Consider the following 18,611-nt stretch of genomic DNA (forward strand, 5'->3'; position numbering starts at 1 on the left):
TATTTTAAAATTTAATTGTATGTATTTTGAGGGTTATAAGGATATTAAGAGGGTAACAAATTTTTCATTTTAAACGTTTCAAACGGAGAAGATTTAAGGATTTATGGCCACAGTTTTTCTTTTTTTAATCTATTTAATTAATATATTTAGGGTTTAAGCAACTTTAGGTTAATAGAAACATGTGGTTAAACAACAGTTGTATGTTATTATTAACTAAATACAAGATTTTCATTAGAATTTACTTTTTGTTTTGTATATTTTGTTGGTTTTTCTAAATGTGTAATAGCAAGATCCTGTATTACAGTATCATGCAGAACAGTTTCACAGAGTTAAAAAAACACCCTGTGCTCCACTACTTTATCCTTCCCCATCTTTCCACCTTCAATTCTGTTGGAATCACTTATCTTTTCACTATTTCTTTCGTTTATTTATGAAATATATAGAATGTCATTATATTTAGGTAATATTATAAATTCTGAAGATGTGACACTAAAAAGGAAGACTTGGCCCTATTCCCCACTGATTCTATTCTAAAAAAGGCAGAAAGGAAATAAAAAGTTAGCACTAGACCAGGCAGGGTAGTACATGCCTATAATCCCAGTGCCTCAGGAGGCTGAGACAGGAGGATCACAAATTCAAAGCCAGCCTCAGCAACTTGGTGAAAATTGTCTCAAAATAAAAAATGAAAAAGGGCTGGGGATGTGACTCAGTGGTTAAGTACATGTGGGTTCATTCCTTGGTACAAGAAAGAAAGAAAAAGAAAGAAAGGAAGGAAGGAAGGAAGGAAGGAAGGAAGGAAGGAAGGAAGGAAGGAAGGAAGGAAGGAGTGAGTTTGGTGTAAAAGAGTTTTTAGGTTAAAATTTGGAGGGCTTGGGTTGTAGCTCAGTGGTAGAGTGCTTGCTTAGCACATGTGAGGTCCTCGGTTTGATCCTCAGAACCACATAAATGTAAATAAATATTAATAGAGTTATTGTGCCCATCTATAACTAAAAAAATAATATATTGCTGGGTGCAGTGGTGATCATCTGTAATCCCTGTGGCTCAGGAGGCTGAGGCAACTTAGCAAGGCCCTAAGCAACTCAGCCAGATCCTGTCTCTAAATAAAAAAGGATTGGGGATGTAGCTCAGTGGTTAAGCTCCTCTGGTTCAATCCCCCGTACAAACAAAAAAACAAACAAACACCAATATATTAAAAGAAATAAAATTTGGAAATGTGATAAAAAATGGGGGAGATACTTTAGGTTGAGTGATCTGGGAAACCTCTTAAAGATGTGTGATTTGTGAAATAAAGTAAAATAAGGAGACATTTATTTTGCAAAACACTTAGGGAAATACATTCTAGATTTGAAAACACAAATTCAAAGATTCTCATCTGTAAAGAGCTTAATCTGTATGAGGGTCAAAAAAATTATTGTGAAAAGATTAAAAAATACATATGTCCCACCTCAGTAGCAATAAGCACTCTGGGCACGCAGATGTTGGTTTATACTCTTTTTTTTTTTCTGCTAAAAGGATTAAGCATGCCTGATTACATAATTGATCCCTTGATAGAACTGCACACACCTGGAATAACTTGTCAAACCAGAATCCAAAGAAGTCATCAAAAGTCACTGTGGTCATTTCAAAAAAATACAGATACACTATCCAAAGAAAGGACAATTTGATCATCAATAAAAAATATTTAACACATGAATTAAAAGTATCCCAAATTTCCAAGTGCATGGCTAAGTAAATAATCTGGAAAAATTGTCAATTTTTAGAGAATTCTAAGAATTATTATTTGGAAAATTATTGAATCAAGTGAAACAAGTAAGCATTAAAAATAAAAGAAATGCATATGCACGTAGCTAAAATGTAGTAAATGTTAAAGAAAGAGGGAAAAAATAGGTCAGAACTTTGGCAGGAATCTGCCCATATGAGTTCTTGTAAGATGTGATAAGCAGTTTGCATTGTTTTCTAAAGCATTGGGAAAAGCCAGGAAGTGTTTTGATGTGGTAAATGATATGACTGCAAAGAAAACAAAGTGGAAATGATAGTGTTGTGGTTTGGATGTGAAGTGTCCACCAAAAGCTCATGTGTGAGACAATGTAAGAATATTCAGAGGTTAAATGATTGGGTTATAAGAGTCTTAACCCAATCAGTGAATTAATCCCCTAGTGGGGATTAACTGAGTGATAACTGAAGGCATGGAGGGTGTGGCTAGAAGAAGTGAGTTATTGGGGGCATGTCTTTTGGGTATATATTTGAGAGCTGAGCTTAGTCTCTCTTTTTCTGATCCATGTGAGCTGCTTCTCTCCATTACACTCTTGTGCCAAGATGTTCTGCCTCACCTTGGGCCTCAAGGAATGGAGCCAGCCGTCTATGGTCTGAGACCTCTGAAACCGTGAGCCCCCAAATAAACTTTCCTCTTGTACAGTTGTTCTGGTCAGGTCTTTTAGTCACACACAGCAGCAAAAAAGCCAACTAAAACAGATGGTAATTATATAAATAATATTTAAAAGGAGATCACTTAAAGAAAAAGGAGAGTTCATTATTTGAAGAAGAGGATTGATATTTGGAGAAGAGAAGAGTGTGTTTTAGTCAAGTTATTCATCACTGTGACCAAAAGACCTTACAAGAACAAGTAGAGGAAGAAAAATTGATGTTTGCTCACAGTCGCAGAGGTATCAGTCCATAGATGGCTGATTCTATTTTTCTGAGCCCAAGATGAGGCAGAACATGATGGCAGAGGAAAGTAGTTCAGTACATGGCACAAGGAAGCAGAGGGAAATCCACTCACAAGGGACAAAATATAAACCCTGTATGCACACCCCCAATGACCTCTACCTCCTCTGGTCACACACTACCTGACTACAGTTATTATCCAGTTAATCCTTATCAATGGGTTAATCTTCTGATTAGGTTACAGTAATCATGTCACTTATGAAAATTCTTTCATTGTCTCACAAATGGGCTTTTGGTGTACACCTCATATCTAAACCATAACAGAGTGCAAATATCTTCTATATCATTGGAAAATTATACTAGATAAGAAAAGGTAGCATGATGATGTGCAATATTGAATGTCCTTTTATGATTTTGTTTCATACTTTATTTATTTATTATTATTATTATTATTATTATTGGTAGTAGTAGTAGTAGTAGTAGTAGTAGGGATTAAAATCTGAGGCACTTAACCACGGAGCCACATTCCCAGCCCTTTTTTGTATTTTATTTATAGACAGAGTTGGGTTGAGTTTCTTAGTCTTCACTAAGAAACTGGGTTTGAACTTGCTGGCTTTGAATTTACAATCCTCCTGCCTCAGCCTCCTGAGCCACTGGGATTACAGGCATGAGCCACTGCACCTGGCTGTATCATTCTTTTTACATGACATAATTCAGCATGGTTATATGATGCATTTAACATCTCAGATACAAATACAGACTAGGCTCCTACTCCTACTTAGGATTAATTTAGAATTCATGCTTTCAGATAAATGTGAAAGGAAAAGAAAGACATAAACTAAGAGATTTGCAAGCGAGCGAATATGGTTTTGAATTATGAGTTCCAGGTGGGTAAGGATGAGCTAAGGACATGAGTGAAAAGTCCTCAGTGGAATTCAGGTCTTGATAATATTGCAGAAATGTTGGAGTAAGAGTACATGAGTAAATGAGCCAGAATAAAAAAAAAAAAGACTGATTAAAAGTAGAGTATAATACTGAAAATGCAGGTTTGACATCTGTTACTCTTTTCTATGAGACAAGTGGAAAAGTATGAGGAGAGCATGGGAATTCTTTCTTGGACTGGAGTAGGGAAATCGCCTTCTATGTTTAATATTCAAACTCTGAGGGGTAGGAATGGGTCATATACTATATATAGTAGCACAAATGTTAGGACAGCCAGGGGTGCTACTAGTATCAATAGCATGTATGGTAGACCAGTGAAATTTACCATGGTTGGAGTTTGGTCAGATTCATATGAAAGATGTTTATAGAAGCAAAGGGAATAAAATCCCAGGAAGATGTTCAGTGAATTTATTGAAAGATGACTCCTTTGCAAATAGGAAAAAAATTATAATCAGAAAGCATATGAGGTAAAACCACTTAACCTCATTCAATCTCCAATTGTACTTACAGAGTTAGAGCCTTGAAACAAAGTATTAGCTAAGGTTTTTTCAAATAATAATGATCTTGCTGAACACACACCTGTAATATTACTGACTGCAGAAGCTGAGGTAAGAGAATGCAAGTTCAAAGCCAGCCTCAGCAACTTAGCAAGACCCTGTCTCAAAACTAAAAATTAAAAGGGCTGGAAATGTGGCTCAGTGATTAAGCACTACCAATTTATGGTAACAAAAGGTAATGTTTTTATTTCTAGGAAGTGTCAAGGAAGTATTCCTGCATTCACAATGCTATGCAATGTGTTTGTCATCTACTCAACTCTTATACTTTACTTTTGTTAGTAATGATTCCTTAGATAATATTCACACCCAGTGCTTTAATACCATATTTTAAAATTATTCATAGTCTACTCTTGTCCTAATACATACCATATTGTGATTTTTAAAATAATAATAAAAGCCAATTCTTAGTCATTTTTCATTCTTCAATCCTCATTTTCTCTTACCTCCCAAAGCTGACTTATTTCTACGTCCTGCAAATTGATTGATTCATTGAAACTTATTTCTACTCACTTCCCTATGTTACAAAAATGTAGTACAGCATTACAACTAAAAGTATGTGCTATAATATCAGGCTTCCTTAATGCCCACTCTGGCTTATCATTCAGGAGTGTGACTAGCATGTCATAATTCCTTCAGGCTGCATCTCCTCACCATATGTAGCTATAATAATTCACACTTTAAATGTCCAGCATGATGTCTGGCACACAGGGAGCTTCCATTTGAGGTTAGCCTCTGCTACAGTTTGAATATGGTTTATCCCTGTCCCCTGAAAGGTCCCTGTGATTGAGGCTTTGTTCCCAGGGTGGCTCTGATGGGAGGTGCTGTGGAACCTGGAAGACGTGGGGCCTGATAGGAGGTCCTTAAAATTAACATTTTGTGTTCCTAAATCATGGCAAGTTCTTTCTCCTGCCACACTCAATACTCTGTTCCATGCCTCATTCCTCTTGAACCCTGCAATATAAAAAATCTCTGTTCAATACACATAAAAATGTGTTTCTATTCCTTCTTGGCACACATCATACTTTCTAATTACAAATTTAATTATATTTTACTCGTATATTGTCTATTTCCCACATCACTACACAAAGTCGAGGTCCATGGTTATTTTGTTAATCATGTAACCACTGAGCCACATCTCCAGCCTTTTTAAACATTTTATTTAGAGACAGGGTCTTGCTGAGTTGCTTAGGGCCTTGCTAAATTGCTGAGGCTGGCTTTGAACTCTCAGTCCTCTTGCCTCCTGAGCTACTGGAATTAAGGCATGCACCACCACTCCTGGGAATAAGTTAATATTACTTTGTTTCTACCCAAAGACTTTGCAAACAATACAAGCATAATAAAACAATTATGGAATAAATAAATGAAAAGCATTGAAACAAATTAATTGAATGGTATGGATTTTGATTAAATTTTAGTGAGAAAAAAGGAAGGGTTGTATATTTTAAAGCTTTTATGAAATATTATTGTTAGCTAATTGAATATCTATCTGCTAGGCAAAGTACATAGATAATGCATATTTCTCACAATGTTGTAATATAAGCATAATTATATCCATTTTCCTATCACAAAATGAAACTCAGACTAAAAATCATACCAAATTAACAAACTTGCAGTTTCTAGGTCTATCTAGTTCTATCGTCTGCGTATTTTGCATCACAGTATAAATGTTGATGTAGATCAGACACTATGTATTTAAAACACCTTTTTTTTTTTTTTTTTTTGAGAAAGTGAGGTCCAGAGAGGTATGCTTACTGAATGTCATGTAATTAACAAATGAGAGACAAGGACTCTGGACTTCAATTCCAAAGTATATTCATCTCCTTGGTGTTGAAACACAAATAGCAGTTAAAACAATAGTCAATCATTTCAGCAAATCTTAATAACTTATCTTGTGCAAGCAGGAGGTCTACAAACAATTTACACTATTGTTAAAGAGCTTTCTTCCTTTCTTAGAGTGATTATGCCTCTACAGTGTTTTAGGTTTTTAAAAGATGTTACATTAGCCTTTGTAAGTTGACACATTTGAAGTACGAATAGAATAATATCTAAGCATATTGCAAGAAATGTGTGTTCTAATTAATGATTATACTGTGTGTCCTTCAAATTTTCTTCATCAAATTCTTCTACCCTGTAGAAAAATATATTATTAAGTATGTATATTTAGATACACAGGCTCTGCTTCATCTACAAATCTGAAAACTATTCTAAAAGCATAACGAAAGAGACAAGATTAAATTATTACTAAAACATATTCAACCAGTTTTTTTGTTATTAATATTCTGTCTCCCTAACATATTTACATTGTTTTGAAAGGTTTATGTCTATTGTGTCAATTATAACTGGCACATTGTAAATGTTATCAAACGCATTTTTAAAAAGCTAAGGAAATTTCAGGAAAACTAATACAAATCAATACAATGTCAATAAAACAATAGTAAAAAATAGTTATTAGGGAAATGATTTGTTTTAAGCTCTGTTCTCTGATCTTCTTTTGCATTTCCTATCTCATTTAATTGTCATAATAACCAAATACTAAAAATAAATATATTTGTTATCTCATTCCATAAAAAGAGAATTATACCTCAGAGATTCTAATTCTCTAATTAATAGCTATGACTTCCTGGCTGTTAATAAAAGAGACTGCCTTCTGACCTAGGTCTTTCTGACTCCCAAGTTCATGACCTTGGCTAAAATTGTCAAACAGAAATAAAATGATGCCTTTAGAAAGGAAAATATGTTTTAAAAACTGTTAGAATATGCTTCCAAAATTCTCTACTGTTTCTGTAAGGTTTGGGAATTATTGGCCTATATCAATAGAATCTTAATTATGTGCAAATATGAAAGAAATAGGTTGTATGAGTCCCATCCAAACCTAAAAGCATTTGATACATTCGGAATCAAAATTCATCACAACTAACTTGAGGTACACATGGAAGGTTACTGAAAGAGTGAAAAGAAAATGGTGTTTTAAACAGGAAGGGAATCATGGAGGGAAGGAACGAGAAAATATTTGTTAGACTGAAAGAAATCTGGTTATGATTGAAGTTTGTGTTGTGAAGGGGTCAACCTCTAGTTCACCTGATAGATGGCCTTTGCCAAAAATTATCATTTTCTTAGGGAATCTGTCATTCAGATTCCCCATCTGGGAAGTAATCCTTCCTTCAAAATAATGGAACTTACACAATCTAGGTGATTTGAGAATTGGTGTTTCAAATGTACTATTATTTAAGAAGGATCTTAATAAATAATGATTATATGGTCAAAAGAATGGGTAGATAAAAGAAAAGACATGATAAAACTTGATCATCACAGATAGTGAGGGAACAAGGGAAATTCTGCCACATTAGAAGTTTTAAATTAGTGCTAAACATGGTTCTTAGTTTTAAAAAAGGTGGATTAAAACCAAATAAAAAATTATAGTAAAATATAAGGGTATGATCACCTTTGTGTTTTAGATTAATCACTCCTATTACAGTGAGCCCAGAATTAAGACATATCTGATGATTCTGGTACTGCAGAACCAGGCAAACAACATCTGAAGATTACTTTAATGATATATACAAAAAATTATGAGAGTCAAAAAAGTCAAAGAGAAAACATTTGGCCTCTGGTTAGGTAGAGGGATGTGAAGGGAGGAGAAGAGACAGGAAGGATAATAGAAGGAACAGACATTATTACTTTATGTATATATGTGACTGCATGACCAATGTGATTTTATAACATAGAAAAATAAGAAATTATATCCAATCTATATGTGATATATCAAAGTGCATAAATGCATTCTTCTGTCATGTGTAACTAATTAAAACAAATCTTTTTTTTAAATCAAAGTTTAGGGCTACATAAAAAAGAGAACTATGTTTGATATTTAGGAAGCAAAAATAACGGGTCAAGGTGAACAACTGAATGTAGGTATAAAAAAGAAGTGCTATTTGACATAACCAGGTTTCTGGCTAGGGATCATTTAAATGTCATTTAAATAATGAGGCTGAGGCTGGGGAGAAGAGAAGTGAGGTAAGTTTTGCTCATGTTGATACTATAAAATCGTAAGAAAAAAAAAAAAAGGAGAGAATGCTGCTCATGATTGCCAGAAGAAAAATATCAATATCAGATACTTTTATTTTGGAAAGAAACCTTTATGATTAAAGAGTAAAATGTCTTATTTCTTGTTAATGTTCCTCAGTAAATGACAGATGTAAATACATTGTGCACCAATAATATATTTCCAAATGGAATAAGAAATAGAAGCACATTGATTGTGTTTATAAGAAACTCATTCACCTAAATCCTATATTGTTTTTGTAGACGCTAAGGAAGTTATGGAATTAAAAACAGAAATTCATCATAGTGATTAAAGTGGATGTCTTTGCTTTGCCCCTATAATGTAGGAAACACCTGTAATCTTTTGAGCAACATCATGACACAGGAAACTGACTCTGCTAAATATACAAAGAGTCAGTCCCTTCGTTTGCTCCATAAAAAATTCATGAATTTTAATCTCTTTTCATGAGGAAGCTTTCCTTGAACAATAGGAATGCAGTTAATTTCAAGACTTAATGTGAAAATCCTGGCACACATCATTATACTATGTGTATGCTGAAGGAAAGTAACGCCCATACTCAGGGTCCTAGGAACTCTGACATGCTCAATGATTTGAGAATTCATGTTTTCTCAAACATTAGTTTTTCATTTAGAATAACTAACTAGAATCCTTATTGATAAATTGCAATAACAGTTGTAATCGTTCTTTATTATTATTCTATCAATTACAACTTTCTATTGAATGTAAAAGAAAATTGAATCCAAACTGGTTAAAGGAAAAATTATATAAATAAGCTTACATATTGAACAATACAGGGGTGAGCATGGCTTTGGGTATGGCTGAATTCAGAAGTATCTTGGCTCTGCTTCCACAGAGTTGTTGCCATTCATAAATTCCAATGGGTTGCCCCAGATTATTCCAATAACCAAGTGGACAAGAGAGTTTGATTTGCATGTAGAAAATTGATTCTTGTTAGCTTTTATTGTCTTCACTTGGACAGGTGCCTCTCCCTGAAGCAATAATCACAGAAAGATAGATGGAATATGCTGGTTAGCTTTTCCCAATTATATGATCCCACTCTGTTACCCAGAAATGAGACAAAGGTCATCCAGAACATGAGATGAGGTTTGGTTATCCATGATATTTTTAAAGCAAGTTTGAGAACTATTGATAAATGTGGAGAAGATTGATGCTCAAATTTACAATTATTTAAAGTCCACTACAATTTAAACAACTTGGAGCTATTTCTGGTATATATCAACATCACATAAAATATTCTGAATCAGTGAAACGTAGATTAGAATTCTATCTGAATGGAATTTCTTTAGTCATTAAAATACACAATGACAATGCAAATATGAAAAATCTATTTTTGTAAAAGCAGATAATTCTATCAAGTTGATACATAAGAGGCCAATAAACATGAAAAATAAAGTTCAAGTACATGAACTGATGCATTTTCATGTATTACATTGTCCTTTTAAAAAAGATATTGCTAATTGTTGAGGTGGAGTGAAAAAGAAGAGCTCATGTGCAACCTGTAATAATGAAATAATTATTATATCTGTTGAGCAGTTGTCAATGTAAATCAAGATTCTCAATATTGCAGAATGGCTAAAAGTTGGAAATGATCAAAGCTTCAAATAATCATTACCTATGTTAAAATGCATGGTGGTAATGTTTAATACTATGGAATCACACCAATATGTTCTGATGGAAATGCTTATGATACAAAGTAAAGCTAAATTTCAGAGATTGTTTTACCACATACATTATAAGCATATATGTGTGTATGCTTATATTTATGTATTTTATAAGTGCATATATTATACATACACTGCTGCACACAACACACACCATCAAGAACTACTCAAATTTTTAATTATAATGATCTTTCAGTTATTGACAGTCTCCATATTATACTGCATGTTTCAAATGTTCTTCAAGAAATAAAATTAATTTTATGACTAAAAAGATCACAATCCTTTTCCCTTCATATACTAGTATCCACAACTTTCTGTAGATGATGGCCATCTCTAGAAAAGAGATAACATTATAAAAATCTTCAACCCATTCTCCTCTCTGACTTTATATACACTCTCCTGAGTTTTGCCAGACTAACTTTCTAGAATATATTGTTTTAATTCTTCCATAAATCACATACTTTTTGGTACCAACACTATCAGTAACCTCAGTAATATTGTATAAAAGGTACCTCAAAATTACTTTTAGCAAAATATCCCATTTCATATCCTGCTTCTGTCCTTATCTGTACCTCTAACAACACCTCCAGCATACTTGTGAAACTGTTCATACATTTATGGTTCTGGGTATTGGTTTATGCCATTCTTGACCATAAAATGTCTTTCATTCCTCTTCCCACTGCTGAAGCTTTGCTAGATATTTTCTTTTTTTCCATTTTCTTTCTGTTATTTTGGTTTTTATGTTTGTTTGTTTTGGCTAGAGTATTCTCGACTCTATTAGAATTTCCCAAAATTCTCCTCTCCCAACAGATTTAGTATATCATCTGTAATGCCTCAAAATTACAGGTGCTGTAATTCTCCCCCTGTATCCCATATGCACAGCAGAGCAAAGCACTATAGAACACAATCATGCGCTGCCTAACAACAGGGATACATTCTGAGAAATGCATCACTAGGTGATTTCACTGTGCGAAATTCATAATGTTCTTACACATACTAAGAGGGTTGTGACATGAGAGGCAATATGGAACACTATTGATTCTGTGGTCCATCATTGGCCAACATGTTATTATTTGGTGCATGGCTCTATTCACTGAATGAATGAATAAATAAGTACCTATCATCAGAATGAAGTCACATAATTATTGGGGCCCCCTTAGAATATATCATAATTCATCCTGCAATATTTATTACCATCAATAGAATTCAGTACTTTTTAAGTAAATCACCACTTATTTATTTTACCTGGGTTTCCAGGGCACCTACTTCTCTTTTTCTGATTCCAGCTCAGTGTCCTATGGATACCTCACCTCCACCACACACATGCACTTAAGAATGTACCTATGGTCTTCTTTATCCTCTGAGCATATGGTCTCATGGTATATTTACAAGCAGATATCAAGAAGACTTTCAAATTCCATTTTAGCTTCAGATCTTTATTTAACTTTTTATTTAACAAAACACATTAGTTCAGAACCTGAACCTCACTTCCCTCACAGCTGGACATTATCACTATTCTTTTTGTTATAAGCATCACCTTCTTTAACAATAAAGGCAACTAATATCAGAAATATTTCTTCCCCAGATCTTCCTCATTCTATACCAATATTTCCTATTTTCATTGATGTCCATCATGTATTTTTACTTTCTGACCCTACTTTCAAATCCCTTTGTCCAGGGTCCATTTCTTCATTGCTATAGTTGCTATCATTAAAACAGAGGTGGTTTGTTCTTGTTTACTAATCTTTTAAAAATACTTATACATAGTGTATATGTATGTGTGTATATATAAGTATATATACATTCACATATATATGTATTTATATAAAGAAATTTTATGATAATAAACAACAAAATGAGTTTTCAATATGATGATTTTTTTAACCACTCTTTGTGACCTCTGGGATACAATTCAATTTCTCTAAGTTTCATTTTTGCAATCCCTCAGATGGAGGTAATAAAACTTATTTCTCAGCTTGTAGAGAACATTTAAAACATTACATGTACGGACTTAATTCCTTGAATCAAATATACAAAAGCTTTTTTTTTTTTTTTTCATTGTGAACTGAATAAAGGGGGAGGCACTGGAAGAAGAACTACTCCAATTTCTAGTCCAAGTTGAGTATTCATTTTGCTATGTGGTCACGTGGGTTTACAAATTTTGAATCCCAGAATCTTAGTTATGGAGACAGGAAATGCTGATTGGAAAAAGCTCTCTGGCCTTAGCTGACCTCAGTCCTGTAGAAGTCAGGGCATATCAGGGCAGAGAGGGAAGAGCACATGCTCTCAGTGAGCATCCCACCTGAAGGAGAGAGGAGACCACTGTCACTAGATTACATTTGTCCCATTTTGCTTTGTGAATCAAATCATATAATGCTTGAGAGAAATGAGTGAGTGGGTAGAGGAAGAAAAATGGTAGTGGAGCTACATTCATGTCAATGGATACATTTAGATGACTAGAAGTAGTTCCATCCTAAGAATAACAAACCCTTACTATTTGCTGGGTCAAACAAAAGCCCCCAAATTGGTAATTGCTCTTATTGCTTTAAATTTATCTTCCAAAAATAAGTTGCATTATCTCAAGAAAAGCTTTAGTTATCCCAAATAATCTTAGAAGAAAATAAAAATAAGAACTCTTTCATACACTATTCAATGCCTACTACACACTGATCCCAAAATTTTTCCAGCACAATCTCATCACAGATTTTCTCAAATACACTTTATCATTTTAAAACAGTTGTGCAAATCCATATTTATATTCTCTCCTAGCATTTTTTTCAGTCTAAACAATTGATTCTTTAGAGTCTAAGCTAAATGTTAATTTCTTCCTTCTTCTTGTCCTAATTGTGAGCCTAGGCCTCTATTTAACACTTACTCCATCCTTTACAATATTACTCATCCTACAAATCCACTTTTGCTACTATTTTAGTTGTTTGATAATCAATTCCAATACAGCATGTACTTTCATTGCCACACCATCAACTAGTCATCGTCACAATGTGTACCACATAGGAACTGGTTAATATCTGTTTGATTAACATGAATTAATTCACTTGTATTTGAATCTCCACAGGCAATGTGGTACAGATTATTAAATACTTCTGGTCCTTCTGTTGTCACACTATTATTGGAAATTCACCTGAGCTTGACAATAAGGAAAGACTGGCAAAATTTTTGCTCTCCTGCATATATTGTTAACGTTTAAAAATCAGCTATTTTTGCTTTTTTATGACAATTTCCATGACTTTGGCCTCTAAAAGTAGGGTTGAGACAAGTGCCATTCAGAAAGTCAAAGGGTAGATTTTTATGAATTTCTATCTCCTTCCCCAGAGAGATTCTGTAGAACTTTTATTAGCTCTATTCCCTCAAGCCTCAAGGAGTTAGTAAAATCTAAATTCCTTATTCCCTCTGTGGAATAATATCATAACAAAGTTACAGCCACAATAAATGAGTCTATATAATATATTTTATTTAGAAGTCATTCCTAAAAGTAATAGGAACCACCTGGCTATCCGCTCCGTTATTCATCAGGACAGTCAAATTTATGAACCTGTAGGTGCAGGATTGTTGAACATGAGTAATTAGGGTTTTTATGGGAGAATATACAAGGAAACACACTGTAATAAATGGATTATCCATCAAACACTACTTCTTTAAAGTTCACAGAACTTTTAAAGGATAGATACTTCTGAAACCCCTACTGAAATATTGTCTCTGATGATGTGATGGGAATACACTCAATTTTCTGGTTTGAAAAGTAGCTCAGGTTTTCAAAAGGGAGAGGGTTTAGTTCTTGTTTTTTTTTTTTTTTTTTTTTTTTTTGTTCTGGGAGGTGGGGAAGAAGGGTTTAAAATTGATGGCTCCATAATGACTTGGATTTTTCTCAGTGGATCAAAAGTCACATGAATGTAGATTTCCCTACCATCATTTGATGCTTTATAGTAGGGTACAGATTAAGTGCAAACATTATTTGATATACACTGGGAATTCATGAAACATTTTTTTTAATTGGCAGAAATTTTTCCTGGTAAAATATGACTACATTTTACTTGATAGAATTTTTAAACCTTAGTTATTAGCGTGTGGCAATGTTGGCTTATGGTTTGATTGAATTAGACAACCAGGGTCACCCCTGCAGAAGAATTGTCTCCCCCAAACAAAATCTGATTCAGATATAGAACTGATGACCACACACACACACACACACACACACACACACACACACACACACATAAATTATTACTCATATAATAAGCCTTTCCAGGAGAAGCAGTGAGTTGTGAGTTCCAGGTTTGAGGATGGCTTGAGGAGCAAGGAAAAGAGACTGGCTTGGGATTTTATGGTTAGGATTTGGGGCAGTGGTGATTATTCCTGCATGTTTAAACTTCCTATCCTAACTAGGAAGTAGCAAGTACTTATTAGCATGCCCAGATGTGGGGCAGGGGTGAAAAGAGAGAGGTAAGGTCTAGAAGCTGGGAAAAGTTAAACCAAAAGAAAAATAAATAACACTATGACATTTACGTTTTACATGTTAGGGACTTTCTGGTAAAGCTCACAGACATGACTAGCTTAAGATCACAAAACTCTTATAAGCACCAGAATTCTTATCTGAAAGTAATTTTTTAAAAATTGTGGGTTTTTTGGAGCATAACCAGCTTCCTTCCTCAGATGTAAGTGACCCCGATTAAAACTTAATATAAATTACTTGTATCTTTCCATTTGAAAATGTTTTGCAAGACTTGCTATGATTATAATGAATCTAAGGAGTCATCACAATATGAACTATCCATCTGTGCTGATACAGACACAATGCATCAGATCAGGACCTGCATTTAGAAATCACTATCATCTAAATGTTAGACTATCTTTGAGATGGAATGGTAAAACTCCAATAATCTAGTTCCATTGCCCAAACAAATCCTTTAATTTTTATGTGCTGCAGGGCATGTTGTAACACTAGGTTGCAACATCTTTATTAGGTCAATTTCACTTTGTTCAGAAACAAGGGCTCAGGATAGTCAGGCTCCAAAGCCTGCTTAAGCTTGTGGAGCACTGACTCCCACTACTCAGGTCCCAGTCCTGGTTCACCTCCTTGGTAACCTGACTTTATTGCTTGTCCTTATCTACCCTGTACTGTGATTCTGACATAGAACTGATGATCACACACACACACACACACACACGCACACACATTATTACTCACATAATGAGTAAGGTATGGCTGGAGCACTGAATGTTATAGGTTTTAGCTAGCACAGTTTGATCTGGTGTACCTGGCTTTCTTCTTGTACCTCCCCACCCAAAAGCACCCAGGATACCACTAGAGAAAGACTCTTGCCAGAAATAGTATCCACTGGAGAGAAACCCACCTTTGGAGTCCAGTTCCCTTCCTCCACACTCCTCAGGAGACGTTCTTTTCTACTTAAACAGCCCAGAACCAATTTCTTTTCTATGTCACTCTAATGTTTTACTAGTTCCCATTTTTGTATGACTGTTGTCTTTCACATCTGCAGAACTGATATCTGCCTTGTCATAGAATTTGAAATATTGCTTCTGGATGTTTTCAGTGTTCTGAAACGCAGAGCCATAGAATAGTTGGTAATAATTGTTCTGTTTCTTAACATCTCATTACCTGAGCTAGTTTTCATTGACTCATTGTCAATTTACCCATTAGTATCTAATAACAGATGGACACTATTCCTATTTTCTCACTTGGATTATAGAAAGTAAATTGAGTATCTTTATTTCTAGATATCTCACTTGGTAGAAAAAACAAATCTACCTTCAGTCTGTATTGGCAATGAACAACTTCAATTCCCTTTTTCCTCTTGCCAGGGGTCTAAAGGCCTGAACAGAATCTGTACTTTCTAATCTAGACCAGCAAAATGCAAGACAGAAAATCAAATGGACTGTTGCATCAACAAGTCACTGTAATTTTTTGAAGATCCATCTACATATCTGTTGGACGTTAAGGGCCCCAAATCCAACATGTTAGAAAGCCCTTTGATCATCATAAAAAAGCAACAGTTGGCTTAATAGTATCTAGGGGAAGTCTATTTTATCTCCAAAAAAAATTTAACCTTGTCTTCTGAGATCTCCAAGCCTCTAAGGAATTAGAATGTCCCCTTGAAGACAGAGAACTTCTCCCTATCACATGATTCAAAATATGACACCAGGAAACATGGTTGCATCTGTCCCTTCATTTGAGGTAATCTTATAGCAATTAATATGGAAAGCAAAGCTTATTTGCTTAGCTGATGAATCTCTGTTATAACCTATTACCAGAACCCTATTATCATAATTGTTATTTTTTGGTGGAGGGGTTCGGGAAATTGAACTCAGGGGCACCCAACCATTGAGCCACATCCCCAGCCCTAGAGACAGGGTCTCACTGAGTTACTCAGTGCCTTGCTTTTGCTGAGGCTGGCTTTTGAATTCCTCCTGCCTCAGACTCAAAAGCTGCTGGTATTTCAGGCATGGGCCACCATGCCTGCCTCTAGTACCATAATTCTTGATCTTAAAAGCCAGATTCTAATCTGTGAGGCTCAAAATTTGTTATTAGCTCTCTGGACTTTATTCTATTTGTGATGTGACGGCACTGTATGATATTGGGCATACAATTTTACTCTTTGAATGTTGGTTTTATCAGCTATAAAAAGGGAATTATAATTTCTACTTTATAGAGATGATAGTATAAAAATTTGAGTGACATTTATAGTAGCACCAAAAACCTGTAGCTATTATTATTAAAACTCAAATGTCTGGCCTCCTGGTCATTATTGGAAGAGTGTATCCTGTTTTTTTTTTTTGTTGTTGTTGTTGTTTTTTCAATTCCGTCCCTGAAAATATGCTCGATAAGATTCTGTGCCTTTATTTACCCTTCCCTCCTCTCTGTTGATCTTTCCAAGAGGACACTCTTCACAAGTCTTTGTGCTCGTCTCTTCTTCTCAGGCTCCAACTCTATTAGCTTATTTTTCCCCCACTGCCTCTTCTCTTTCCTCCTCACTGGTTCCGGTTGACAATTCCCATGCTTTCAGACCTCTTCTCTATTCTGAAAATCTTGTTATTCATTACCCCCGTCACCTTTCTGTCTTATCTTCATTTAACTGAGTGGGTGTAGCTATCAGAAATAATGAAAAAAAAAGATGGAGTATAAAATTGTTATATGTACATTAAATAAGTTTTAATCTCTTTGATTCTATATCCTTTTAGGAAAGGGAAAAAAGAAAGGCTTTGAAGTTCTTTATATGTTTTTTAAAAATATTAATCCAAACAAACCAGGAAAATAAGCATGGTTTAAAAAAAAAAAAACGGTTAAAAGCAAATATGTGTTGTTTTCTGTGCATTATATCTCATTATTCTTCTTTGGCAGAACAACAACCACCAAAGTCAATTTTGTTCCCAAAGTTGTTGGTTATGTGAATGTTGTTTAAAAATTTGAGAAATTTGGCTGACAGTAGTCAACTAGTCAATCTATGTAAAATGTTTTTTCTAGCTGAAGTATTTCATATAATGCCTTAAATTTTATGGTGAAAAGATATAATTTGCTTAAATACTAAGCCTTCCTTGTTATGCAGCTGTTTCCATTTCCCAGTATCCTTCTCATGTAAATGTGTAAGGAGAGGTAGACTTGGCCTGAAGTGTGACACCTGTCTTCCTTTTTTCACTTTAATTTGGAAGTCAAAGTACATAGATTTATCATTGCTTATGAAAGTCTTACAGTGTGATCTTCACCATCATCATCATCATCCTCATATTCATAAAAAATATAAATGCACTTTTAATATCTGCAGTTTCTAGGAGGCAAAGGTATGATTTCCAGACTAAAATGAAATAAAAATCTGCTTATGTAGGAGATGAACACAATAATATGACTAATGCATGTACCCCAAAGTTCCATATTAATAATGTTTGCTTCCCTTCTATGTGGCTTAGAGGTTATAGAAATCAAATTGAATTATAGTGGTAAAGAAGGACTTTACCCAGATAAAATGATATATGTCATCTTTATTGAGATGTGGAAAGATACAATTAGTTAAAGTTCTTTAAAACCAATTTATCATCTTAGTCATTAGAGTGGTTCTGAAAATATTCATTAAATACCTCAAGGACCAGGAAATTTATTATACATTGGTATGAATTCAGAGTACAATGTGCTAAACACCTGTTACCTTAATGTCAACAATAAATGATTATGAAGTGCTATGTTAACATGCAGAATCTGTTAAAATGATCTAATGTGAATACTAATAAAACAATATAATACATTTGTATAAAAGAGAGACATTAATATTTTAATTTGGAGTGATATCAGCTACCCAAAATATACAGATAGGCCAAAATTGTTTACAATACTTTTTTTATATGTCAATTTAGGAGATAACCAAGATGTAAAATGGTAGTGTCATTATCACAAGCACTCAGTAAACATAGAGTTGATCTACATATATATTTTTTCAAAATATCTATAAATTATGTAAATAGATGTATGCAATATTGCTCATACCAATCTGGGGAAATAAATAAGATGTAATATTTATCATGAGAACTCCTGTTTCTACAGTGACATTTTGAAGAAACTCCAAAGCCATTTTTTAAATAAAAGGAATAGAACACCTTTTTTCAATCCTATTATTTTTCAGTGTCCATATAAATATAATTGAAAGGGTAATGGCAAGTATTTTGGTATAAGAAATAAGTAGC

Source organism: Spermophilus citellus, assembly GCF_964194105.1.
Source record: "Spermophilus citellus genome assembly, chromosome: 9".
NCBI classification, from domain to species: domain Eukaryota; kingdom Metazoa; phylum Chordata; class Mammalia; order Rodentia; family Sciuridae; genus Spermophilus; species Spermophilus citellus.